Source organism: Mauremys mutica, chromosome 14 (assembly GCF_020497125.1).
Source record: "Mauremys mutica isolate MM-2020 ecotype Southern chromosome 14, ASM2049712v1, whole genome shotgun sequence".
Taxonomy (NCBI): domain Eukaryota; kingdom Metazoa; phylum Chordata; order Testudines; family Geoemydidae; genus Mauremys; species Mauremys mutica.
The window spans coordinates 28,100,889-28,127,791 of NC_059085.1; the positions used below are offsets into that span (position 1 = coordinate 28,100,889).

Genomic DNA, 26,903 nt, shown 5'->3' on the forward strand with positions numbered 1-26,903 from the left:
TTGAAAACCTCTGGAAAACCTGGTCTGTAACATTTTTGCTTCAGTAGCTTTAAAAAAAGACAGACATCTATTTCACTTGAAATCAAAGAATGGACAGCAAAATCTGATTCATTTAAAGTAATATTCATATATTTTAAACAGTCTTAACTGTCCAAACACAGTGTAGTTGCTACAATAATGAATTTTAGGAGTGGGAGACATTTTAGATCCTACTATGCTCCTGAGACTTTGTTTCAAATCTTGGTATGTCATTAGACTGGGAATAGAAATTATTGTCCAGTACTTAGCAGCACATTTCTGGATGTTGACACACTTGGCAGGAGCACTTTGTCTGGAGAAAGTAGTTAAAGGGGGGAAGTAGTAAGGAGGGAATTATAGGCATTTTGCACCACTGAACTAGCACACACTGTAGGAATGAGGGCAACACTCTCTGTGCTATACTACAGCGATGCCTGCAGCACTGGACTGTTGTTGGAGGCCACTGTGGTATGTAAAGTGCAGTAGCTCAATACAATGCTTTCAAATAAAATTAAGAGAGAAATCTCAGCTTATTTTAATTACCTTAAAATGTATTTCTGTTTTCTGTCAAAAGAACAATAATCCACTTTCCAGAGAACATCCTACTCCACCTATAGCCACAGATCATGGGAATCCAGTCATTTGTTTTCCTCCAACTTTTTCTTTCCCACACATTAAGACAAACGTGTCCTTTGGACAGAAAAAAGGGGAGACCAATGCTCTTTCTAATGTTCTTCCAGCAGGTGCTTCTACAAGTTGCACCTTTATCCCTTCTGCCTTCCTCATAACGCAACTGAACCCCTTCCCCTGTGGATAAGTCATCGTCCATCCTTTGTATGGAGGGCCCACCATGGACACACTTGATTTCATGTACCTCAGCCTTTGGAAGACTACCCTGCTGAGGAACCATCACCCATCGACGATTTAGATAATGGCATACAGAGTACACTTATAAAGTTTACGGATGATACCAAGCTGGGAGGGATTGCAATAACTTTGGAGGATAGGATTAAAATTCAAAATGATCTGGACAAACCGCAGAAATGGTCTGAAGTAAACAGGATGAAATTCAATAAGGACAAATGCAAAGTACTCCATTTAGGAAGGAACAATCAGTTGCACACACACAAAATGGGAAATGACTGCCTAGGAAGGAGTACTGTGGAAAGGGATCTGGGGGTCATAGTGGACCACAAGCCAAATATGAGTCAACAGTGTAACACTGTTGCAAAAAAAGCAAACATCATCCTGGGATGTATAAGCAGGAGTGTTGTAAGCAAGGCACAAGTAGTAATTCTTCCGCTCTACTCTGCGCTGATTAGGCCTCAGCTGGAGTACTGTGTCCAGTTCTGGGTGCTACATTTCAGGAAAGATGTGGACAAATTGGAGAAAGTCCAGAGAAGAGCAACAAAAATGATTAAAGATCTAGAAAACATGACCTATGAGGGAAAACAGAAAAAAATGCTGGAAAAGAGAAGACTGAAAGGGGGCATGATACCAATTTTTCAAGTACGTAAAAGGTTGTTACAAGGAGGAGGGAGAAAATAGTTCTTCTTAAACTCTGAAGATAGGACAAGAAGCAATGGGCTTAAATTGCAGCAAGGGAGGTTTAGGTTGGACATTAGGAAAAACTTCCTAACTGCCAGGGTGGTTAAGCACTGGAATAAATTGCCTAGGGAGGTTGTGGAATCTTCATTGTTGGAGATTTTTAAGAGCAGGTTAGACAAACATCTGTCAGGAATGGTCTAGTTAATACTTAGTCCTGCCATGAGTGCAGGGGACTGGACTAGATGACCTCTCAAGGTCCCTCCTAGTCAGTCATATGATTCTATGTGGGAGGCAGGGCCTAAAGAAAGCTTTCCTTCCCTTGGGAGAACCTTCACTACCCTCAAAAATCTCCTTCCCCTCCTCTCTCACTGGAGGCTAATGTGGGGAAACGTCCATTCTGCCACTGAGGGCCCATGTCAAACACTCCATGAGCCTCCAGTAGGAGGCTAAGCAACTCACACTTCTCCCTGCTGGTGTGTGGAGAGAGAAGACGACTCTCGACCTGCCAGAACCAGCCCTTTGTAGTTGAATGAAGCTAAAAAGCACAGTGTGACTAAGCTAAAAGGTACTTCATATGTAAAGATATCCTTCCCACCACATAGACAAATCAAGTCACCATTTCACAGCACTGCATCCCAGGCCATAGTAAAAATATCAAAACCAACTATCAGAATAAACCAGAAAACTATAAATCTGCACAGATTTTTTTTTTATTCAGAGATGTGTGCGTTACTGTACTTTGAAAGATGTAATTCTAATAAAGTTTTATATGTAACTGATGTGAAAAACCTTCTTGGACTGAAATTTTAATCAGCAATTCCTTGCAATTTGCTTTAAAAATTTGGGGCAATAAAAAAAACGAACGTCCCTGTCCCCCACTCAGCCAAGTGAGCAGAACGTACAATGTCCCCCACTCAGCCAAGTGAGCAGAACGTACAATGAAGTGCTCTCGGAATCAGTGCCTGCTTTGGAATACAGCTACCAAAGCTGCAGCGTCCATGCTGTAGACAATTAGAGCCTACCCTGCAGTCCCTACTTAGTGAAGTTGATGGGAGTTTTGCCTGAAATTGGTTCAGTGCATCTAGCAATGTGAAACTGTCATGAATATTTTAAAGTAAAGGAGTTAGAATAGCCTAATAAGCTTGGGTAAATCTAATCTAAGAATTTCATGGGAAATTTTTGAAAGGGTCATAAAACAGGGAAGAAAAGGCTGGAAAGCAGCCTGAAAAGAACTTTTTCTAAAGCAACCCCTCCCCCCCACACATACACAGTCAGACGCTCAGTCTCTCTCTTCAGAGTGATTCAATTTGCCCGGTGTGGTGAAGTCAGAGAAGCATAAAGAGCCGGCACGTATAGTACATGTGCAATAGTAAGTCGGCCCTCCACTTTGGCTGGAGGTAGAGTAAGGAGCCAGTGGCTAATGGGAAGGTAACATACTCACTGACAAGTGGGAGAGGTTCACACCAGATAAGATTTCAGCAGTGCAGAAAGAGGTAGTACTGCAGAATAGCCTAACCAAAGTAAACAGGAGTAAAAGTGAATTTTCCAGTGGTACTCTATGAACTAGTGTATCAATCAAAGTGCTCACACTGGGTCTGTTATACTTCATGATTTGAACCAGGGGTGGCCAACCTATGGCTCCGGAGCCACATGCGGCTCTTCATAAGTTAATAAGCGTCTCCTTGTACAGGCACCGACTCCAGGACTGGAGCTACAGGCGCCAACTTTCCAATGTGCCGTGGGGTGCTCACTGCTCAACCCCTGGCTCTGTCCCAGGCCCTGCCACCTCCCCATCCCTTCCCACTCCCTCCCCTGAGCCAGCAATGCCCTCACTTGTCCCCCTCCCTGCCCAAGAGCCTCCTGCAGACCACAAAATAGCTGATCGGGAGGTGCGGGGAGGGAAGGGGAGGCGCTGATCGGCAGGGCTGCCAGTGAGCAGGAGGCCCTGGGAGCGAGCTGCTGGGGGGGCTGCTGACGTATTCCTGTGGCTCTTTGGCAATGTACATTGTTAAATTCTGGCTCCTTCTCAGGCTCAGGTTGGCCACCCCTGATTCAGACTATCGCTGAAACAAGCCTCTGTACAGAGGACTGGAAAGTAGATAATGTAATGCCGATTTTTAAAAAGGGCTCCAGAGGAGATCCTGGCAATTTCAGGCTGGTGAGCCTAACTTCTAGGCAAAGCAGTAGAAAAATAGTAAAGAACAGAATTATTATCAGACACATAGATAAATACAATTTGTTGCAGAAGAGTCATCCTGGCTTTTGTAAAGGGAAGCCATGCATTAGAAATCTTTGCAGGTGTCAACAAGTATGCGGATAAGGTTGAACACTGAAATGATTTAACAGCAGAAGGACAACACCAAGTTCAAAAAGGCAGAATACCAAGTGGAAACTTAGTGAGGTTTAGGAAAAGCTTAGTGTTTGATCCTACTGCAGACAACTGATCCAAAGAATTAAAAAAAAAATCCAACAAGACATTCATCCCCATGCCTTCGATAGAACTAATCTCAATCACCATTAGAGCAAAACATTCTCCCATACCCTGACATGAAAGGACATTCTAAGCATATCCCATAGTCAATTGTGAAGAATAGCTAAATAAGCTAAACCAAGCTCATGCAAACCCATGGATACAGATATACTGTGTCAGATAATTTGGGAACATAAGCAGAAGTTTCTGTACCTTTGAACAAGGAAGTTGAATTCTATCTCTTTTCTTTTTCTGATAACTGTCTGCTTCAGCCACTAAGTGGATATTCTCATAAATGAAGGTCATAAAACAGAGTAGGGCTTGGCAAAGATACATCAGCATCTAAATGTGCTATCGCAGATGGCAGTTGACTATGGAATGCCTCAGTCTAAAGGCTTTAAGTATATTTCATATAAATACACTATGTTTAAAAAACTACCAGCTTGCTTATCAAGTTCAAAGGTTGCACACTATTATGCATGGTATTAACTGTCAATGACATTTATTTAACAACATACAATTCATCACAGAAGTTAATAACTCATTGTAGTGTTAATAGGAATAGATAAATTACTAAGACAACCCATTGACAATGTTGGAAAGTCACATTACTCCTTCTTTCACAACTAGCTCTGTAAATAAGTTAGCCTAGTTGATTGCTTCCTTTTTTTCCATCATGAAGTTTTATGAAGAATGAGCAAGAGCAGTAAAACTGACCTAGGCCTAAAGCATGATTGATTATAATCATAGTATCAAATTCCTACATTCATAACTGTACTAAATATTTATGAGTTAACACAGATACTTTTATTATTATGTAAAGAAATTGGAGATCATATTTCTGTGTAAATTTCATCTTTTTATCTTGAAAATATCAGGGAATATTAAATATTTGAATTTTCACTGCATTAAAGGTTTTAAAGTTCATCAATAATTAGTTCAATCAGGTGCCAAGTGATTCAACTCCCAGGGGACCAATAATCTTGCATGTATTATGGCAAGATTCCAGAGACTGAATATAGAACATAATTAGTATAAACCCATATTTTTAGGATAACTTAATAATTATATAATTTGCTCTATGGACTTAGCAAAGAGCCACCTATAAAATATTTTTAAAAGCAGCCTACTTCGACAAAAAAGAAGAGATGAATTATCTTAAAATGGAGACATTAATGTTTAGGGGGAATGAAAATTTCTGTAGTAATAAGCCTAGTTATTTGGGTGCTTATTACTACACCGTGATTCAGAAATCAAAGCTAAGTAAATGTAAGGGTTTTCTAATTTTCCTTTGTATTTTCTCTATTGATCATTTTTCCTTGTATCAGTCTCTGTTTCTATTTCACTTGTTTGTGTCCATTAACGGAGAGGCTATTAGCAAGAAGTTGTATTTAAGAAATATGAGAGAGAGTCATAACCACCTATTACCCAATAAAGAGCCAACCAAACAACATTATAATTAACAGCCATCAACCCAACCCTATGTACAAATCAAATTTTAGCCATCCATTCCGCAAAGACCAACACATGCTCTTAACCTTACATAGGGTGACCAGTTGTCCCGATTTTATAGGGACAGTCCCAATTTTTGGGACTTTTTCTTATATAGGCACCTATTACCCCCCAACCTCTGTCCCGATTTTTCATACTTGTTGTCTGGTCACCCTAACCTTACATACATAAGTAATCCTATAGAACAGGGATGGCTAAACTGCGGCTAATGAGTCCCCCCCACATCCCTCCCACTCTCCGCCTACAAGACTGGAGGGTGAGCTTGGGGCTTCTACTCTGCAGCAGGGTGGTGGGGCTAGAGGCATCTGCCAGAGATCACTGGTGCCTGCTGAGATTGGGAGCACAATTTAAAGGTTTGGGCCACCCAAAAGCTTGAGTTATGCCCACTCAGGCATGCACCCCCTCTTACCCTATAGCAGCCCCTCCCTGCAGCTCCCAGGTGTTAGCACCAGTCGAGAGGCAGCAACAAACATCCGGGAGCTGCAGGGAGAGGCCGCTGCTTTAGCTCGCTGAGGAGAGGCAGCAGCAAAAGCAGCACCTCTCCCTGCAGCTCCCAGCAGTCTGCTGCTGCCTCTCCCCATGGCTTCAGCTCCCAGCATGCCGGCTCCACAGCTGCCATGCAGGGAGCGGATCTGGCAACACTGTGTGACCAAGCAGGGTCAGTAGACCCTGGCAAAAATCTTGGCGGAAAGGTGACCCCCATGTGCCTCCCTCCATGCGTCACCTTTGGCAGCGGGGAGGGAGGAGTGTCTCAGGGCTCAGCCACAGCAGGTTGGCCTGAAGATAATCAGATGTGGCTCGGAGGGTCAGTAAGTTTGGCCACCCCTGCTATAGAAGCCACTGGGCCTAGTCACATGTTTATTGCTCTGGAGAATTGAGGGTCTCAGTCTTTCAGGACATTATTTGTATTATAATGGTTGATTCAGAATTCTTCATTTCATACTTCTTGTTAGCAAAAACATTCACCACAGAAAACACAGTGAGAAGATAAACCAATCCAGTATTTCGTTAAACCAGATATTTGTAACTGAAAGATTAGCATTACTATACTATACAAGAAGTGTCACTGCACTGAATAGATAATTAAAGTATCATATGCTGCAAACAGTAGTTTATTCATCCTGACATCATATTAAAATCATACTAAACATATATGGAATGACAAGAGAAAACATTGTTCATTACAGTATAAAAAAATTGCAAGAGTTCTTTCATCTGGTTGCACGGAAAATGTATAACTTTAAAAATATTTTCTTTCTGTTTGGTAATTATATATTGTGTAGCTACCTGTTTACAAGATTATCACTGGAAACCGGTAATAACTGACAGCTTATTTTAATAATGTTTTTATCCATATCACACCTCCATGCAGAGCCAGTTAAACATGCTCGACTAGTACGACATGGAGGATCAGTGGCCATCTCTTTAGCCTGGCCACTTTATTATTTATTATTTCTATGACAGTAGCATCCAGGAACCCTCGTCGTGGAGCAGGACTCCAGTGTGCTAGGTGCTGGATAAACACAGAACAGACAGACGATCCCTGGCCCAAGGAGTTTACAATTATTTCTTAGCGCTATAACCACATCCATTAGCAGTTGCCTCTTCTGTCATTTAGAAGCACAGTTATCATTACTTCAGATATGATGACAGAGACTGTCTTCCTCAGGGATTTCACACTGCTGTCAGAGGCTTAGTTCAGTTTTTCTGTTCTCTCTTATTCTCAGTCATAGCTTACATGATGGAAAAAAGAAATAATCAGCATGAGACTGTAATTTATAAACATTCACTACACTGCTTCGCTGGATTCTGCTGCTAAGAAAATTCACACGGTCTGAATTGGGGAGGGATAATTAGCCCTTACTATGAACTAACAAGACTATTTTATTTGTTATGAGCTGCATTTTTATGAGTAAAATCCCCATAACATTGGTAAGCAGTGGGTCCAAACAGTCCATTGTAAATGATAATTTAATGCTCTTTTTCTGAAAAAAGGTTAATCACCTCTTATGAAGTATGCAGAGCTTAAACTAAAATGTCAGTTCTGAACATCTCGGCTCAAGCCTTTTGGTGGAATGCATCTGACATGTCAGACTGAATACAGCTGTAACATCCTAGTATGAGAAGAGCAGCTCCCAAATACGTTCTCATGCTTCAAGGTTATCTCTTAGATTTTAGATTAGATGTTCATTTGCTTTGGCTTGTATTAGTGAATGCTGTCCCATCCTTTTAGAAGGGCTCTACTCCCCTTTGAAACTGCAGACTGCTATACTGGAGGCTGAACTCAGAACTAACTAAATAATTTGGGGGCTATCAACAAACCAAGGGTTACCTTCTTCGGTCACATTCAAACCTCTCCATGCTAGTACAACTCTGCGACTAAATCCCACAGTAGCAATCTCCTGTCCCTTTCCCACAGAAGATTTATGCAAATCTTAATTACAGCTTCAAAGTTTCAATATTTACTGACAGCATGTAAATCTATTGTGGAAAAAGCACAATAGGATCCAACAATACAGAGGCATTGTTTAATTATATGCTAATTAGAGTAGTAAAACTAATAATCCCCAGTAAAATCTTGGTAAATTATCCAACCATGATAGAGACTTTCTGTGTCAGTACAAAATAGAGGCACAGCAAATAACCATTGCTACATCATGCCAGCTACATTGAACCAATAGCTATCTGTCTCATGGGCCAGATTCAGGACTCAGACCACACATACTCACACAACCAATACATTTAATCCAGATAAGGAATTGGAAGGCTCAGTTTTTGTGCCAACTCCCAAAAACTATGATGTTCACATTTGCAGATCTAGCCACAAGGGACATACACTGGGAGCGTATTCTGTATGTTTTAATATATAGGCCCTGATCCAAAGCCCATTATAGTCAACTGGAATCTTTCCATCTCCCTCAGTAGATTTTGGATCAGGCCCATATCCCCTAATCCCCTATGCTCACTCTCAGTCATGATTAATCATGCTTCTGGCATGATTTCTTCTCCTGTTGCCGTGTGTCCCCACTCCCAGGCCAAATAGAATACATGGGGGAAATTTGCTCTTTTGCAAATTTAATGTGCATGTGTCCTCTTGGCAACATGTTCTGTAGAAGAAACTGAGGAATGTGTGAATGAATACAAGCTAATCGTCTACAGTAGTAAATGTATATGCACTAGTCTATCACAGGCTTCTCCTTTCTAATATACAGGAGCAACGTTTGATACACTGTACAGGTGTTTGTCCATGTGGAGACAAAATGTCAGAGTGTCTCTCTATCAGTGTGTGAGTTAAGAAGCTGTTCTTTAACTCATGGGATGTGGTAGTTGCTAAGACAACTACAGTGCATCCATTTACAATGTCCGTGATCATGCACCACAAGTTGTAATTTACCCACAGGTTCCTCATTTATTTGAATAGGGAAACAGCAGGGAACTTGCCGTGCCACATCCCACATGATGGCGCATGGTGTGAGTGGCTGTCACTGTCTGCTCTGGGTCTAAATTGACACTGCATCCTACGGGAACTGAAATACTATACATTATAAAGGACCTGTTAGAGCAGGGTGTAACCTCTGCCTCTTGGAAGGGAGGTGGAGGACAGTCTTGCAATTTTCGAATTTTCTCAATTAAAATCAAGTTTTGCAGCAATTTTATTAAATTTTGGCACACCCATGTTGCCAGAACTAGAGCGAGAGACTGTTGCGACATGAGAAGTGTAGCAGGTGAGGTGAGGCGAAGTGCGGGGCTCAGGGTTTTACATCTGCATTCAATAGCACAGCACGGAGTAGGCTGGCAAATCGGACTGTCTTACAAGCAAACACGTTTCACCTGGTGCATTACACCACTTGCAGAGATGAAGAAACCACAGTGTCTATTTGTTCTCCGGGTTGTTCTCTGCATCCTGGTTTAAATTCTGAGACTATTTCTGTTTTGCACCTCACACTCTCAAATCCCCATGGTCACCAACGCTTTGGTCGTCATCTCTTCTAAACTGGCTAACGGGACCAGGGGCGGCTCTAGACATTTCGCCGCCCCAAGCACGGCGGCATGCCGCAGGGGACGCTCTGCCAGTCACCGGTCCCACGGAAAGTCCACCGGAGCCGCGGGACCAGCGGACCCTCTGCAGGCATGCCGCCGAAGGCGGCCTGCCTGCCTGCCGCCCTCCCAGCAACCGGCAGAGCGCCCCCCACGGCATGCCGCCCCAAGAACGCGCTTGGCGTGCTGGGGCCTGGAGCCGCCCCTGAACGGGACACCGTTGCGCAGAAAATATTCATTTACAGCAGTCATACCTAAAAGAGCTCTAACTTAGATGGTGTTTAGAGGTCTCTATAGTATATTTGTTATAATTTCACTGTTCAGAGGCCTTTACTGTTGGACTAATGGTGGTGAGGCCTGGTTTTAGAGGCAGAGGCATATGGCAAACAGAACCAATAAAATCTTTTAAACATTTCTCAGTTTGTACGTGACATACATAACTCATGAGAATGTGGATATGAATTTGTTATTGACACGGACTGAAAGTCAATGGGACTTGTGCTCCCAACACCCATAGGCACTACTGAAAATCCCATCCAACTGATAACTCACTCATGAGTCCATAGCCCTGACAGACTTGTACTGATAAAACTTTTAAGACAACACCATCATAGGGAAATGTGGTCTAGATGAAATGATTATAAGGTGTGTGCACAACTAGTTCAAAGACCATACTCAAAGAGTAGTTGTCAATAGTTCACTGTCGAACTGCAAAGGTGTATCTAGTGGGGCCCTGTACTATTCAATATTTTTAGTAATGACTTGGATAATGGAGTGGTGAGCATGCTCATAAAATTTTCGATGACATCAAGCTAGGAGGGGTTGCCAACACTTTGGAGGACAGGATTAGAATTCAAAATGACCTTGACAAATTATAGAATTGGTCTGAATTCAACAAGAGGGAATTCAATAAAGACAAGTGCATACTACTTCACTTAGGAAGGAAAAATCAAATGAACAACTGCAAAATGGAGAATAACTAGACTGATGGTAGTACTGCTGAAAAGGACCTGGGGGTTGCAGTGGATCACAAATTGAATATGACTCAACAATGTGATGCAGTTGTGAAAAAGGATAATATCATTCTGAGGTGTATTAACAGGAGTGTTGAATGTGTGACACAAGTAGTAATTGTCCATCACTGCTAAGCACTGAGGCCTCATCTGGAGTAACTATGTACCATTTTGAGTATTACACTTTAGGAAAGATCTGGACATATTGGAGGGAGTACAGAGAAGAGCAACAAAAATAATAGAAGGTTTAGAAAACCCAACCTATGAAGAAAGGTTAAAAAAAGTGCCCATGTTTAGTCTTGAGAAAAGACGACTGAGGTGAGACCTGATTACTGTCTTCAAAAATGTACAAAAAGGACAGTGATCAATTCTTTTCTCTGTCTACTGAAGTTAGGATAAGTAGTAACAGGTTTAATCTACAGTAAGGGAGATGTAGATTAGATATTAGGAAAAAGGGTGAAGAAAAGGAAATCCAGTAATAAAAAAAAGGAAATACAGTAATAAAAAGATTACACAGTGAAATGGTGGGAAAACTTGAGTTTTCTTTCTTATCCCCAATTGGCCACTCACCATGGATGGATATGCTTGGAGATACCTAAATCTGTTAGAACAGTACACACAAAAATCCCAAGATTGCCCATCAGAATTCTGTAGAACAGCGGTTCTCAGACTGTGGGTCAGGATCCCAAAGTGGATTGCGAGTTCATTTTAAAGAGTTTCCAGGGCTGGCATTAGACTCTCTGGGGCCCAGGGCTTCATCTCCATGAGGCTTGAGCTCAGGGAGTTTCATGCTTAGGCTTCCTGCACTGGGACCCAGAGCCCTGCCATGTGGGGCTTGTGACGTTGCACCCCCTAAGGCTTTATGGAAATATGCTTATGAATGTATATATGACATAACTTGTTTTATGCTACATATGTCATGTAACATATCTATGTAAAGGTTATGATCTATTGAATATATTCATCCTATTTGTATGCATGTGTCATTATTGTATTTGAAGTTATGAAAATTGGCTGTATACTTGTTTGATTTTAAATAGCCTTAGTAAGGCATTGGTCAGCTTCTTTAGAAAGGAATTTGCAAGTCCAGTCCCCAGTCAAGAAGCACATAATGGACAATGGATCTTGGAAGGCTCCAATCCACATAAGAAGTCTACATGAGGACGTTCAAGGCAGCATGTGAACCATGGCTGCTACCTGTAAGTTCTGAGTCATGCATGGACATGTGACTTACCCATCTGACTCCAAAACTCCATCTTGTAGCTGGAATTATACACAGGGGGAGGGAGGGGTATCCACCCACAAGAGAAAGTCTATTTAACCCCTGCAATGAAGTTTGAGAATAGCTGCTGTAGAGCATCCCTGACAAATCTAAATTCAGATTTTAAATACTTCACCGCACTTTGCAATATGCTGTGGTGTCACATTGTCACTGGTAACATCACTGACACATGCAGAAAAGTGGCTTCTTGTGCTGCTTTGTATTTTCAGTCTCAATAGATGTGTCCCTGTTTTAGTACCATGTCAGCACTATGAGGTCATGTCTGCATTATCATGGATAACAAGCATCAGAAAAAAATGATTGAAAGATGACTATGGATGATAACTATGAAATGCATGTTGAAATATTTCTATTTCTCCTAATGGAGTGCTTCTCCTTCTTTATGCTTTCTTGTAGACACATCAGTAGGTATAGGTCAGGGGTAGGCAACCTATGGCACATGTGCCAAAGGTGGCACGCGAGCTGATTTACTGTGGCACTCACACTGCCTGGGTCCTGGCCATCAGTCCGGGGGAGCTCTGCATTTTAATTTAATTTTAAATGAAGCTTCTTAAACATTTTAAAAACCTTATTTACTTTACATACAACAGTTTAGTTATATATTATAGACTTATAGAAAGAGACCTTCTAAAAACGTTAAAATGTATTACTGGCACGCGAAACCTTAAATTAGCGTGAATAAATGAAGACTCGACATACCACTTCTGAAAGGTTGCCAACCCCTGGTATAGGTTCTTATTCAGATTTTCAGGTGGACAGTAACTAAAGCGGTCATAGTACTTGAATGACAGTTCACAAGCCAAATATGGATGGGCAATACAATAGGATTCTCTTTCCACTGCATTGTATTTTCTTGTATTTACTGAGTGGGCAGTTTACTGTAATGTACTGCAATAAAATGCTCTCTTCTTAGGACACATTCTCAGATGAATGAACTATAAAATAAATTTGTGTAATCCAGAATATGTTATAACACTGTATCAATCATTTTTAAGTATGGAACAGATTCTTGAGAAATGTGAATAGCTTCTTAATACGTGTTTATTTCAGATATTGCTAGCCACAGTTAAACTGGAGAATTTTTTAAAAAATTAGTCTTACTACTTTTATTGTAGAGACTTTTAACAATACTCAGATGATGCCAGTTTTGTGATACAGGTTTAAGATTTTAGCTAAGATTCCCAACACCAGGGTTGTGATTTTTAAAGGGGTCTAAGAAAGTTCACTGGGAATTGGGTGCCTGAATCCCTGAAGCCCCCTTGAATATCTTCGTCTAAAAGTCAGGGTTGTAACTCCTGATTTAGGTTCTTAAAAGGTGGCTGATTTTCAACACTGCTGAGCACTCAGAAACTCTCACTAGAGGCAGTGGGAGTTGCTAAGTGCTCACTATTTGAAAAATCAGTCCACTTCCTTAGGAGTTTAACTTCAGGCTTCTGCTTTTGAAAATCTGGGCCTGTCTTATCCTGATGGAATCCACTCTGCATGTACACTGGAAATGCTGGGCCAATACTGAAGTGACGTACACCCTGCACGCACAGTGCCAGAGACATCAGTTGGGTTGCCCCAGCAAAGAATTTGTCCTCTATTGTAACTGGAATACGGTGTGACTGGGTAAATCACGCAGTTTGTTATTTCAGAGGCACTTCCACTGTTGTGATTCTGCATCTGTTACTTTTCTTATTTTAGAAGAGAAATTTCAACTCGCTCCAGGAAGTGCCCCATAGAAATAAAAGTGCCATCTATCACTTTAAAAATAGGCCTGCCCATACTTACTTTCCATTCCAGCTTCATAGTGGAATTTCAAGAGGAAATTCCAAGCTTGCATTCCTTACACTCTCAAAACTGCCACTAAAGTCCCCAGGAACACTGAGTGTGCAAGGAATGCAGGGCCAGGAGCTGTGGAAAGTACATTACAAACCTGCATGCATACTTATGAAACTGCTCTGTATTGTTTAGTTTCTTATTAAAAGACATGCATCAGCCTAAATAGATACATGTTGTGGTATCACTGAGTAAGTTATACTTGAAATTATTCCAGTTTGACATTATTTGTTTGAAATGCTCTTCAGTTTTAATTTGCACTTGTCATGCAATAAATATGTAGTACAGAGAGCATTTACTGCTCCTGTTTACCTTCTTTAGCGATGTGTCTGGCATGTAGAATCTGCAGAAATTCTAACAATCCATCTATTTATCTACCTTAGGGTTTCCTAATGCGGCTCATAACCACAGTATCTGAGCACCTTCCTTGTTATTGGCCATAACATGTTCTCTAGTGGGAGACTTCATGCATTATCTGGCCCTTTTTCTTTATAAGATTATAGAAATATCTTATTGGGGTAGGTTTGTGGGGGAGGGGACTTTTTCTTAAAGGGAGAGGAGTGGGTAGTTGATGCTGTGCATAACATTCTGGTAGTGCTTTATCAAATAGAAAAATTCAGTTTTAGTACCGCCCTTAAAAACAGAGCCACCTGTGTACTCCTGGGGTTGGTATATTTAACTATTTGCTTCACTGCACAGCCACCAAACATTTTCAGATGCTTGAGGCAATGAATCATGATGCCTGAACATACTAGTCCTTGGCCACAGAATTTCCAGAAATGACCTTTGCAATGCCAGCAAACCAGCATTTCCTGTGGTGAGGTGTCCATTTTGCCTAGTGCACAGGTCACCTTGAAATGCAGGAAAAAAGTGGTGATGATACATTAATAAATGATAGAGGGAGCTCAGTTCCAGACATAATTCCCAATAAATCAGTTGTTTGCAATGGGTACAAAAGTAAGTCATGAATGTCTTCTGTGCTCCCTAACTGCATGAGCGGTTTACAGAAAGAACAACGGCTTCTCCTTCTACCTGGCTGGACATCTGATGGCGATGAGTTTTGTCATGGATGGTATTAATGATAGTCTATTTTTATAAAAAGACAAAAGCTGTGTCCTGTCTGTATCGATCTCTTGAGACCACTGTATAAGTTAGGATTTTTTTGAAGGAAGAGAAGAAATGTGGTCCCTAAATTCCCTCAGATCTGAGTATTCAGCGTCTCTGTAGTTTACCCATACATTTTTTTACATGCTAAGTACAGTATGTATCATTTACATTTATTAATGATTTTCCATCCCTTCTAATGCCTTACATTTAAAATGCAGCACAAGAGCATGATACATAATTCTGTCTGACAGTACATGATGGATTAAAATATTCCATCACATCCTTACAAGTACGCTGACTGGCGGTGAAAAGACAGTAATATAATATTGTGTCTGAGCATCCTGATTGCCTACCTCCTTTTAGTTAGTCGTAAAAGAAAGAGTTAATTCCTATTCTGAAGAGTATGGTCCATTGATTTTATTCCTTTTTTATTGACACATTCTTTAGCTTTATAGCAGTTTGAAGAGCAAATACTCCTACTTAGTTTTGGGAATTGAGTCCCATTGCCTCTTTGCTAAGCCAACCCCCTGTCAATCTTATAAATATAAAAGGGGTCATGAAAATTCATATATCTGACTGGACCCTTCTGGGGTGATATTTATCTCTCCTGGGTCAGCTGAGAAATCAGTCAATATGAAAGTAAAGGATGTTATGATCATCAGTGAGGGCAGGTAGGATAAATGAAAAGGGACCTAGAGGGGCTAGAAATAAGGAAAGAAGAAAATGGAGAAGATTCAGCTTAGGAAAAGGGAAGATTTTTTTATTGAAAGGGATAGATAACACAAAAATACATTGGAAGGTGCTATACTTGTATAGTAAGTCAATATAATAATGAGAGAAGATGACGAGGGACAATAGTCAACAGCAAATGTGATCATAGGCAATGGAGACGGAAAGATGTTAGTGAGGCATTTTTTGTTTGATAGGAAAATTACCATTTTCCATGAAGGAAAATGGCAGGTATCATAGCACAACGTTACATTTCATAAAGATTTACTTTAGTGGCCAGCATCAACAACGGCTTTATAAAAAGTGCTAGAAATGCTTCAGCGTGTGTCTGACATATCAAGGAATTTCCATTCACTTGGGTGGGTGAAGGTTGACTCTGTCAATCACGCTGCTTTTGAGATTTACTGTCTTCTCAATGTATGTTTTGTCTCCTATACGCCCTGCTTCTGATTGGTTTAATCCTTCTCTTTCCAGTGCTGGTAACTGAAGCCTGCCTTATAGACAATACCATTGGTAGCAGCAGGGGGAAAAGGCAAAAGGGAAACATAAGAATTTAGTAGAAAGGAGACCTGGATTTCTACATTCCCCGAGAAAGCAGTTTTCTTTGGCTTTTATAATTTTGGGCAACATTCAGAGGAGGAGGCTGATATTTTAGTTATGGTATTACATGTGTGTTGTACCTAACATCCAAGGGCACATTCATATCACAAACTAGAGAGACAACATAGCTTCTCATACATGGTACTGTAGAACCTGTATCCAGGATGGTGCATATAGCTTGAAGCATGCTAGTGACATCGCTGAGAATTCAGAGAAGAGCAACAAAAATGAATAAGGGATGTTTAAAGCAACTAAACATTTATAGCCTGGCCAAATGGTAACTAAGGGAGGGTGGGTTTATTAATTACAGGCATTTGAAAGGAGTGAACAAAAGGATGGAGCGGAATTGTTAAGGGTGGTAAAAGGGGTGTGATTAAAAAGAAAGGGATGAAATTAGGCAAAGGAAAATTCAGGATAAATATCAAGGTATAGGCTTGGATTTTAAAAGGAGAGTTAGTTGCCCAAATATAATGGGATTCAGGTACCTAATTCCTTTGAAAAACCCAGCCTTACCCCTGACATTGAGCCCTTCCAAATGTGGTTTAGTATCCCAAAGGACATTTTGGAAGACTTGTCACTTGAGGAGTTTAAAACAAGACAGAAAAAGCATTGGAGTTTTCCCTGTAGATAACAATCCTGTATGTAAGTGGAAGGAAGGGGAGATTAAACTACCTAAAAGGACCTTTCTCGTCTTTAATTTCTATGCTAAGACCCTGACTGCCAATACTGAAATCCACATTGTGAGAGAATCTGCTATGAATCTAAAACATGCTGAGTCCCTCATTTAAAGCAGAGCTCAGTTAAACCACAAATCCTTCGGCACTGTTTAAAAGGACCATCTCTTTTTCAGTGGATTACACCATTGGTAGAACAAATATAATAAAATTGGCCTAAATAACTTTTCAATCGAGAGAGAAAAGGTGGGTGAGGTAATATCTTTCATTAAACCAACTTCTGTTGGTAAGAGAGACAATCTTTCAAGCTGTTCTTTTGGTCTGGGAAACTTAATCAGAGCTCTGATTAAGGTCAAAAATCTCTCTCTCTCTCTCACCAACAGAAGTTGGTCCAATAAAAGATATTACCTCACCCACTTTCTCTCTTTAATATCCTGGGGCCGACATGGCTACAACAACACTGCATTTTCAATCACAGTCATTAATGAACTTTTATAAATTTCTAAATTGTAATTAAAAAACAAACAAAATATTTCTACAGGCTGACCAATTGTAGAGCTCTTTCTCTTGCCCCTCCCCTCACCAATAAGGAGAGATTATGGAGTTAATTTTCATGAAAGTCTCCTATCATATATTATTATTAAATTGGACCAGCTTTCAAGGGGCTCAGAAATAACTTATTGAAAAAGAATAAATGGTTCGTGTACTGAATCATAAGAAGTGCCAAAAGTATGAATCAGAAATATAGTATAACCTTCCTTGCACCCAATAATAAATACTACAATCTCCAGAATATGGATTCTATATTATTTACCTCTGCATATAAACAAGTTGTACTTGAAAGAATTGTGCTTTACATATAATGAATGAAAGGCACCAAAGTCACAAGAAAACAAGAATATATTCATATAAAGGAAGAACTCATTAGAACCTGATGCTTCAGGAGAGCTTAAATCCATAGTTACTTATTAAACATTTACACATATAGTATTCAAAACAGGTTCTCTCTCTGCCCTCTAAACCACACAATAATAGGCATTTATGAGAATAAAAGATTCTGCATTGAAATTTAGTTTTGTTTTTTGGGGGGGGGGTTAATGTCTTGAGAACCAAAAACCTGCTAGTATATTGAGATGCATTTAAGCAGGGGTGGGGAAATAAAGATAGCTAAACTTATTGCATGCCACATTAATGAAATAACTGAGCTATATCTAAATGGGTTAGACACTGCCACTGTAGATTGAACACCAGTGATGAATGCATATAAACAATCGTGATCACATTAGATGAGATCCATTTCTGAAATGATAATTTTTCCCTGTATGTGCAAAGTAACTTGATATTGATGAAACAGATTAATAAAGTGCCACTTCTTCACTGTAGAAAGTAAGCGGTCTGAGCAGCTAGGCTAAGTGATACAACAATAATAGGATGCAGCCCTTTCTCTTTGTGGAAATAATGTCAGAAGACTATAATACTTGGCATTTTGTACATGGACATAATTCATAATAATACAAAAAGGATGCTCCAGAAATAGAGATGTGCAACATTCAATGGTTTTGGTTTACAGGGGTTTGAGCAAACTTTTATTTTGGTTTACACAGGTTCACTAAGTTTTGCTTTGAGTATAGAGTGAACCCCAAATCCCAAACAAAAGTATCTGACAGCATCAAATATACCTCATTTCATGTCACAACTATGCAAAAGCATCTAGTTTCCACCTGAAGTCATAAATCACCTCCAGGTACACTTAACAATTCACCCTAATCTGTGACCCTTTCAAAGAAACCTGACCAAGTTTTGAATTAGCAAATAAAAGCTGTACGCAGGTGAGTTTAAAACCGTTTGGACTTTTGCTTCTACATCTTTGCATCACTCCAAGCAAAAGAAAATGTTATGATTTTTCTAAAATTATATTGTATTTTAGTGTGATTTTATATTTTTCTAATTCATAGCAAATGGCTACAAGTATATGTGAAGGCTATAAGCAAAGATCAGCTAAGCTATTGACCATTAAATGGCATAAAAATATGATAGAGAAGAAAAGTTTTGATAAGGAAGCATTAGTATATTAACAAACATTAGGAATGATTATTGCTGGATCCACTCAATGTTCTAATATTGCCTTTAAAAAAAGATAGTAGCCAGTTATTTTTCTTCATTTATTATAGTAACCCCCTGGAAGTAGGAAGGTCCATTTCCTTAATATCGTGCCCCCCAAACAACTCTCCTCTCCACCACTTCAGTTTAAACCATCACTTTGGTGTATTATACAACTTTTCATGGGTGCTTTTTTGTTGGAATTGATTTTTTTCCTTTAGAAAAAGAGCCCTGAAGGATTTCTTGGGAGACGGAGAAGAGGCAGAAAGGGGAATAAGCATGGAGAATTACATGGATTTTGCAGGCATTTTTTTGTTTGTTTTTTAAAGGCAGGTCACATTTTGAGCCTGACTAACTTTGACAGTGTCACTTTAACTTAAGGCCTATAAGCAAAGTGACTGCCTTTGTGCACAGTCCATATTGGCCATTTTAAATAAAAATCGACATGGTCAGCAAATATATCCAATGGACACGAGAACAGTTATTGAAAGGCACTAGTTATGGGAACAGTGCAATTTCAGACAGCAGGAGTCAGAGGAAAGTCTGTTGTGAAGGTGTCTGTAAAAATAGGATATTGAGAATTTTCATTTAGCAATGTCTGGTTCCCCCACTGCTCCTAAAGTGGAAAATTTAGAAACAAAAATACAGTCCTGGCATGCATGCCACTTTCAGAAATGAAAACCACTGCTTTGAAAGAAAAGAAAAACAAACCTAGATACAAGCTTGACTCAGTATTGATGGTTTCATGTCCTACTGCAAAGAAATATACAGATATCAGCATTCCCTCCTTCCGCCCGCTCCCTCCCTCCCCCAAATCTAAAGGTTAGGGTGATCAGATAGCAAGTGTGAAAAAATTAGGACAGGGGGTGGAGGATAATAGGCCCCTATCTAAGAAAAAGCCCCAAAAATTGGGACATCTAGTCACTCTACTAAAGGTACTAGTTTTACAAAGGCTTTGCAGAGGCAGAAGGGAGATGTGTGCATTCAGTGATTAAACTGTGTCTAATATATTATGTAAGCAATAAAAATGGTGTAAGAGAGATATTGCAGATTGATTGAAAAAAGGTGTCAGATGTACCACTGACAGTGTGAGAGAACGGAAATGTGAGAGAACAGAACTTCTGCCTTCAGCCAAGCATTTAAACTCTCCCTTCCTTCCTCTTCCAAAACTAAGTGTGCAGTGTGACACATCACAATTTACCTTACAGAGCTGCCTCATGGCAAATTGTCTCACTGCGCTTTAAAAAGAAATGGAAATTACTTTCTTCCTCACTCTGAAAATGATAAAATTTACCTGCAATATGAATCATTTGACTAGTTCCAAATCTCCTAGCCAGACATTTTTACTGATAGAATAAGGATAAATGTTTCTATTTAAGGAATGATTTTACAGCCTGTTATCAAAATGATGAATTCGTTACAAGCAAACAGACAGCCCTCTGTGAAAGAGAGAAATATTTTGTAACAGTCTGTCAAACATTGTGCTTTGTTAAACTAAGAGAAATCGAGCTGTGTGCACTCTGGAATGGTGAACTGGAGTACTTCAGGCCACCTAGCAAGGCCACCCAAGTTGAAACAAAAGGTCTGATGCTTTACTGCATTACTCCAATTTTATTACAGCATAACTCCATTGAAAGCAATGGAATTTCACTGTCATAGAACTGGAATCAGAGTGATGACTTGTGTCCCTATTATTTCTATTTCACCATTAGAAAATTTTTGTTTTTCTCCTGTTCCCTTTCTTTGCGTAGTTTCGCTCCAGTGCTTGCAATGACAGCCCCATGCTGAAGACTAGCTTTGGAATCCCCTGGATGCTTACTTAAAAACAAAACTCCATTAAGATCATCAACTCACCCAGTGAAGTGTGATCTGGATTCCAGGTTTATTTGTTGTTCAAAACTAATAATTTCTGGACATTTTACTCTTTGTTTTGCTGAGGGGAAAAGACAGAGACAGGGCAGAGGAGAATGAAAATCTCTGATGGGCTGTTCCTTTTCTCGGTTTTGGTTTGAGCCTAATTATTTTTTGTTTGTATTACGATAGGGCCTAGATCTTGATTGGGCCCCCTTTGTGCAAGGTGCTGTATAAATACACAGAGAGATTCTCTACCCTGAAGAGCTTTCATTCTAAAGAGACAAGACAAAGGGAGGGAGAAAGGAAGTTTTTATCCTCATTTTACAGTTGGAGAACTGAGGCTCAGAGAAATTAAGTAACTTGCCCAAGGTCATGCTGGAAGTTTGGTCAGAACTGTGAATGGAATTCAGAACTCCAGAGTTCCAGTGCCTTAACCACAAGACCCTCCTTCCAAAATGCTGGGATAACGCTAAGGTATTTGTTTAGAAGTCAAGCAGCATTTTCCCACTTACATTTATTACCCAGCTTCTCTTTTAGCTCAGCATAATTGAAAACATAGTTTACAGCCTAACCTAGGGAAGTGGCTGTCTCAAGGTATTGGTAACAAACCATAAAGACTTCCACAGCACTGGTTCCATCCACCACACATCAGTAAGTGGTCAGAGAGGGACCCAAAGTTTGAACTTAGCAAAGTTCATGGGTGACTGGATCCAGGGTGTTCATTTGGCCCATGATATAGAGAGGTGGTGAAATTTGAATCAGCATCCAATTCTGATATTCTCCAAATATGAGAGATGTTCATAATCATTTGTAGTAGCTTTTGTTCAGGCCCACTTCTAGCAGTGACTGAAAACAACATACATCCAATGCCTGTTTAATTGCCTATATGGTGAATGGCTGGTATCAGTCCCATTCCTACTGGACTGAAGTATTGCTACAGTTTGCATCTTTGCTGACAGTCTCAGATGAGAAGGCCAAGAGACTAAAGTATTCTCTCATGCTTAGAGATTGTCCCTCTGGGTCCGGGTTGAAGCACTTTCCTGGGGCATGATACAAAATGTAGCACAGCCTCTGCCCATTCGACACTCGCTCTGAGAATACAGGACTTTACCGCCCAGCGCAGTCAAAAAACCAGAAGCTTAGCTCTTAACCTGACCCTTCGCATTATGGAAGTTTTCTGAACAGCCACAGTATAGTTTTAAAAGGGCAGATTTTTAAGGCGTTCTGGAAGCTACAAAAACTGAGCAAAGTTTGTTACTTTGCTATACATAAAGTCCTACTGAACCATGCCCAAATGCCTATCCCTACTGAACCGTACACAAATGCCTATGCCTATTTTCCTTAAGGCTGCACAAGTCAAAAGAGCGGAAGAATCAGACCAAAAAGGTAGTTTCTGCCCCAAAACACAAAACAGTAGACAGATTTGAAACAAATAAAATATGTATTCTTCACACAGACAATACCAATTATTTATATTTTATCTGAGGGTACAAAACCCTGAAATGGATGCTTCCCAGATGGAGATTTTTTTTTAAAGAGTCACGGGAATAAGAGCACAAGTGCCAGTGACCTGTGCTTCTAAATAAGTTAGGTGCTTTTGAAAATATTCTACATTCTCAGTAGGATTTCCAGAGTATTTTAGTCTCTTTCTCAACATGCTGCACTGTCATATACAGGCCCAGAGTTTGGGAATAGACTCCTGACTCCTAAACATTCATGAATCTGTACTAGTTCTGTTTACACGTTAGAACCCCAAACCTTCCAAGTTTTGCATGGTTTCAGATTATAAAATGAAAAATTCACATGTATCTAACCATAATAAACCAACTGGCAACAAAACCTAAAGTTAAGTCTGTATTGTTTACACAGATAAGACCCTGGCACCGGAGCCAAAGACCACTGAAGTCAATGGAAAAACTCTCATTGGCTTCAGTGGGCTTTGGAGCATGTCACTGGGTATCTAGAGTGATTTGGTACAATCGGGCAATGGTAATCATAACTCAGAGTTTCTTTGTCTTTGTTGCTTTCAGTCTGAGCCTTAATGTTATTTTTATGTAGTTTCTCATGCTACATTTCCCATTTAACAGTGATATCATTTTGCCTTTCCTCCATAGAGCATGGCAAAAGGCATTAGAATTTGGGATCAGTTTCCATTTGTTATTCTACCACTAACAGAGTTTTAACCTATTAAAGCCATTTTAGTTGCGGGGGGCGGGGGGTGGGGAGAGGGCGGAATCTGATTTAAAGCAGAATCTGATTTAAAACAGACAACAGTAAATTATGTTTTAATGTTAATGCCCATGAAAGGTGCTAGGTTGCCTGACCGGATAACGTAAGTTATCTCTTTATCCACATACTAGGTACAGGATGGCAAATAGTCTAAACTATCACACCGTCCCATTAATTATGCCTCATCCATGACCCATATGAACCACTTCTAGAGTCCCTTGGCCACACTTGTTTTTTCTACTTGTACTGCATGGCAATTGGGATGGCTGTTTTTGTCAGGTGGGCACTATCACCGAGAACAAAATATTAAATCATGAAGACTTAGGGGGAAACAACTGCATTTCTTTGCAGGTGCAGATGTTCTCTCTCATATTCCAATGACTCTCAAACTGTATTCCATGGAACACTAGTGATACACAATAGTTTGGGAACCAAGGAGGAAGAAATTGGCGTGCTAGAAAAGTTAGTGGGTCCCTTAGAGGGTCTCTCATACAGATCAATCTGCAGAATGGAAAGTTCCCCAGGAAGGGAACTGAATATATCCAACACTGAAGTAAACAAATACACCCACACCCACACATTGTATGCTCCTGTTCTTCACTACAGAGATTGTGACCGGTTATATAAGGGGTTTTACAGATTTGATTTGGAGACCAGTATAGTTACAGTCTTTGCAGTAATTTATGTTGCATAGTTCTTAGCTGGGCACATTGAAACCAGTAAATATGTTCTCAAAATGCAGATCAGGAAACCTGAGAGATTTTTATCTGAGATCTCTGGACCAGTCTATAGCTAACATGGCATCTCAGACTCCAGCAGGTACCCTCAGCAGATGGTAAGTAGTTGACAGCTTCAGATGTTCTAAATTAGATGAATCAAGATACCACTTGTTCCAAGGGAGTGGGTGGTTAATCACGTTCACCCTTTGTATTGCTGGCAGATAATGTGGATTTTGGTAATAAGCAAACAGAGAATACTGCAGGAGATTGAAATAAGTTTTAAATTCACCATAGAAGGTTGGTTTTCTACCCAAATCAACTGTTTAACTCCCCTATCAAACCATGTTTGAAATAAAAAAATACAATTTAGAAGATACAAAATCTGAATTTTTCATTGTGAAGGTCAGAGAGTGAGCTGTTGAGAGCTCATGTATATTTTAGTCTTTCTGCAGCTCAGAATTATGGAATATACTATCTGTCCTGATAGTATATTTAGGCATGCCAATGTAGGTGTCAAAATTCTCTTGCATCTGTGGATCTAATTTCCACATTCAATTACTCTATGAAATACTGTATCATGGTATTGTCTGCACAAATCAGGCAGACTGGACTTATTTTATTACCCTCTTGTTAGATAGTGGATAGTTGAATGTATCAAGGTGGAATGTAAAGTCCTTTATATTGTATTTTGCATTTATAGGGTGGGGGTCGAGAGCATGGAGTGGGCACCAATATACATGTTCATAAATCTAAATACATAAATAATTATGCATTTGGACACCTAAATATTCTCTTACTATAAATCTCCTGTCAGTCAGGTTTAATCTTGTGGTGTAGTTTCCCCTACTGGCAATGCTGAAGGTATTGTAGATTGCTGGGAGTTGTTTTTAATTAAAGTATAGGTTGTATACTGAATTATATGAAAAATTCAGTCATCTTTCATGGTTTTCCTGTATTTCTAAAATTCTTTGGGTACGGACGTTGCATCAGAGGAATCTCCTGAGAGTTGTCAAAAATCTTGGGAGGACAGTACACTCTTTGCCACTTAATCAAGATGCTCTTAATTGGAATGGCTATTTTATTAAGATTTTTTCTAGAAAAACGAATTAGATTCATGATACTGAATAGCAATAACTGCTGCTTAATGAAACCAGGCAAATATTCTACCTACTGGAGACATATTTGGCTAGTTCCAAGAAGTTAAGAGGTGTTTCACTCGGTGTTGAAGAGGCATGGAATGCTTAGTTCTGATCTTTTGATAAAGAAGCTGCCATATAAAGACTATAAATGAAAAAAAAAACCACACATTTCATTATGTATTTTAACCAGTACAGTATTTTTTCTTTTTAGACTTCACCACCACCCCTGAATTCTTTGTACTACATACAACTGTGACACATACATAGCTCTAAGAATTAAATTACTTTCCCTTCAAGCAAGATAATGGGTCCACTGTGGTACCCCAATTAAGAGAATTCTACTATACTAATTTTATGCTTTCCTATTAAGATTTAATTATGTTTATGAAGGGGATGGTATGATGAGATTCCTACAATGGCATGTAACAGATCTGCGACTGCTCGTAGCAAATATTTCCAACAACCAGAGATGGGACACTAGATGGGAGGGTCTAGGCCACAAGCAGACTTAATACCTCCAAGGATAAACTTCCCAGCAGCAGTTACTATGCCTGTAGAACAGGTAGTGTGTATGCCCCCAAGATAGTCTGGCAGCTGTTTGCTAGTCAGGCCCCACATCATACTCAGGCGTGTTACCTCTAGGAAGGTTGATCTATGCTAGCTGTGCTGGCATAGCCCAACCTCACTTGGACCAACAGTAGGATTTGAACCCAGGATCTTACACACTAAAAGCATATACCATTTGAGCTAAAAGACTTAACTTGAAGCGCATAAGGCTCTTATGTGGACAAGGCCCTTTAAGACGGACAAAGGTGCACACTCTCCTGGTGTGGGTTACACTAGCAAACAACCACCTTGTGCTCCGAGACCACAGACGGATATGACATGTTTCACTTCTATTCTGCAGCATGAAGGAAGTAGCTCAATACTGGGGTAGCTTTTTCTTGTAACTTAATTATTTGCTCTCCTTGTGGTACATAGTAGTAATTCATTTGTATGCTGCTGACCCAAATGAGCAAGGATATTTCTCTATTTGTATTAAGAATAATAAGAAACATTTACTGTACTGGTGTATAACAGCAAAGCTGAAGTCCAGACATTGAAATAAACCTTTCCAAGGACTTCCCTGATTTAGAAATGTGTCCCAGTGCACCAGATAACCTAAGCAGATAGTGACCTTGGCAACATGGCAAGGGTAATATTTTCACAAGGATGAACTAACTGTTCTTGAACAAACACTCCAATGTATTAGGCACAAACAAGTTCTGCTTCAGTATCAGCCATGCATGTCTTCATTTTCAAACAATTTTTTCTTAAGCTAACAGATTTATTGGGGCTGATAGAAAATGTCACTGACCACTTACATCTGAGCTTTCCCATGCTCTTCTAACACTATTGCAGAGTATTGATAGAGTACATGATTATACACCTGTCACATTTAGAGCTACTAAGCCATAAAACAAAGCACCTGTGTTCAACCAACAGTCAAAAGGGTTTGTTAACGCTTAAGAACCAATGGAATTGTTTACGCATCCTTAGAATTACAAGGGGAGGGCTGGGATCTTAGAAAACAGTTTCTTCCTCTCTTCCTTCCCAGTCCCCACCCCCACCAGCTTCCCACTCCTCTTCCTCTCTCCCAGCAGATGAAAGAGACCCTTTCCACCACTATGACCCTCCATTTCCCCATATAAGTGCTAGAAGAACATCACTCTGCATGACAGGCCTCTGCCACCTATAAACCTTATCTCCCCTCTGGCCAGCCTCTTCCACACACAGTAAAGAGAAGGAGCAGCACATGAATAACAATGTGCAGTAGCAGCACCAGGAGGAGGAGGATGCAGGCTCCTCAGTGTGGGGGTTAGGAGAGGACTAGAGAGGTTAGATGGATTTTGTCAGACAACTGATGGTGGGAACATGAGTAGAGTTCCTGCTGGGCAAGAGAGACTGGAAATGAACATAATCTAGTCCCTCAGCTTTGAGCCCAGAGCATGATGATCTCATTTCGAGAGGTTAAGAGTGAAGTACTATCCTCAGCCCACGTCACTCCACA

At 40.1% G+C, this 26,903-nt stretch overlaps 2 protein-coding genes across 5 annotated transcripts in view; one reads left to right on the plus strand and one right to left on the minus strand.

Moving 5' to 3' along the window:
• LOC123349360 overlaps positions 1 to 26,903 on the minus strand; it is a 336,086-nt gene that overhangs the window by 151,389 nt on the left and 157,794 nt on the right. The window lies entirely within an intron of this gene.
• Positions 1 to 26,903, plus strand: part of CHST8 (carbohydrate sulfotransferase 8) — a 211,585-nt gene that overhangs the window by 66,185 nt on the left and 118,497 nt on the right. Inside the window, exon 2 of the mRNA XM_044987334.1 lies at positions 23,738 to 23,830. The gene's annotated coding sequence lies outside the window, so the exon portion shown is untranslated. The remainder of the gene's footprint in view (positions 1 to 23,737; positions 23,831 to 26,903) is intronic.